This window comes from Pituophis catenifer, unplaced genomic scaffold (assembly GCF_029215685.1).
Source record: "Pituophis catenifer annectens isolate HBS135680 unplaced genomic scaffold, rPitCat1.0.hap2 SCAF_1, whole genome shotgun sequence".
Taxonomy (NCBI): domain Eukaryota; kingdom Metazoa; phylum Chordata; class Lepidosauria; order Squamata; family Colubridae; genus Pituophis; species Pituophis catenifer.
Window position 1 is genome coordinate 276,997,812 of NW_027256881.1, and position 2,336 is coordinate 277,000,147.

Sequence of the window (2,336 nt, forward strand, 5' to 3'; positions counted from 1 at the left end):
GCAGTGATATCTGGCTATCTTACAGAATCAGTGATAGGAATCAATATGAAGATCCTATATGGGGCAGTAAGCAGAAATGATAAGGCACTTTTTAAAGTCACTGCAAGATAATAATAACTTTATTGTCATTGTACGTGTATATACAGTATACCCATACAACGAATTTCTCTTAACACCCAAAGACCAGGTCCAACACACATAACAATCCCCAAACACACTCCCACCCACCACAAATTCTCCACCCCTAAACCACCCAAACATCCACACAACAGACCAAGATATCAAGATAGTAAACTTTTGTCTGGTCAAAATACTGTTGCCATCACTTAGATATTAAGTGGTGGGGTAGAAACCCCTTTCTGTATACAGTACCTTTGTGCCATACCATGAATAATTTCATAATCCCTTATAATATCTCCTCCTCTACCTTTCTCTCCTTCTCCTGAGTGGGATAGCCAAAGTGGTGAACCATTTTGGAAGATGCTCCAGGTACCTAGATCTTGGGGGGTTGACCTGCATATGGAGGTAGATAGATGATAGATAGATAGATAGATAGATAGATAGATAGATAGATAGATAGATAGATAAACAGACAGACAGACATACAGACAGACCTATATCATACTTTTCTTTTTTCTCACACCTATGCTTTTTCCTGCTCTGGAGAGCATCTTTTCCAATGGCTGAAAAAATCACTGATTTCTTGCTCCATTTTGAGCCCTTTTCCCTGGAAGGAAAGAGGAAGCAATGACGCTTTCATCCCCTAGTCCCTCCCCCAACGATCAGGAGCAGAGTGCTGTAGTTCTGCTGCCATTAAAAGCAGCAACAGAATTATTTTGACTGTTGAAAGCACCTGTTTAGCAGCATTTTGGCACATTTCCAAAACTCAAAGCTGCAGCTCAATTTTAAATATAAGACAGCACGAGAGTCTGAAGTACTGTGCAGTTCAAAGGCTGAAGGTTGCAGATGCCTGCATTAACCAGATCAAAAAGCATGGATAATTTTATTCCCAATTTCCAGCCTTCGGTCCATGAGACTATCCATTTGCTTTTACACAGATGGGGTAATGTTGTAACAGGTTCCTCTTCCTACTACCTATAATGGTGGTATTTTGAGGTCCAGTGTTCCTGCTTCTATGGTTTGCCCAATCCAAGAAGAACAATGGAGGAGCTTTTCAGAGTTATACTCCACCCACTCCACCTCTTCAAGTCTCTAAAGCAAAACAAATGGCAGAAGCAAATTAGTAGATATGGACTCCAAGAAGGAAATCTAACCTCCTCCCCCCCACCCCCAGTGCTCCAAAATCTCCAATGACCCAGCCAGAAAAGCTGTTGATGGAGCAGCAAGGACTGACCCAACTGAGGAAGCCAGGGATTAATGAACTGGCTGACATACTGTATGTCCATTCAGCCATTTCCACTGGACTTGAGTGCAGTTCCTACTGATGAAAACATCTGCTTTGTTGCCCCCTCCCCCATTGAAACTCCCTAGTTGCTCTGAAGGACATCTTTCCTGCTTCCCTCCAAAAAGGCCATTCTCCCTCCTCAAGAAAAATACATGTAAAGGGAGGAAGGTGGATTATTGTGGGTTGCTATTTTTTTTTGGTTGGCCATGGGAAGGGAGTGCTTCTATGGGAAGACAGAACCCAGCCCACGGGACACCAGCAAGATGGTGCCAAACAAGCTGAAGGACAAAGCTATCTGAAGCTGGCCTTGGTGTTCTTTGCATATAGTGAAATGAAGAGAAAGAAGCCATTTTTTTTTAGTCCCCTTCAGAATATTTTCCCATTCAAAACATCCTAGAAGTCCGTGGTCCTGATACTCAGAGGTCAGCAGCTTGTAGCAATTCTGACGACGGTGTGTCACACACCATTGGGCCACACCTACACACACACACCTACATACCATGAGCAACATGCGCCTAGGATGGAATCCTGTCAGCGGTCATATATGTAAATAGTCATTTCAAATATAGAATAAAGGCTACTCCGAGATTTATTATGCAGAAACTCGCACCCAGGGTTGAACTAGCCCGAAATCTACTTTTTTTGGGTGGGAAGGAAGGCGAGGGGGGAGGGGGATTTCTCTTTCTCTCCTCCAGCCCGTCCCTGTCTTGCGCAAAAGGAGCCTGGCGCTGGTCCCGTCCCATCCCACCCGGCCCCATAATTTAAGCCCGGGGGGTAAGGAAGCCACGAGAGCCTGCAGGGGTGGGTGGGGAGGAACGGGCCCGGTGGCTGACTGGCTGGCTGGCGCTGTGGCCCCCCGGCCGGGCTGCAGGGGGAGCAGCAGTGGCGGGCGGCGCGACTCGGCGGCGGCGGCGGCGGCGGCGCGGGGAAG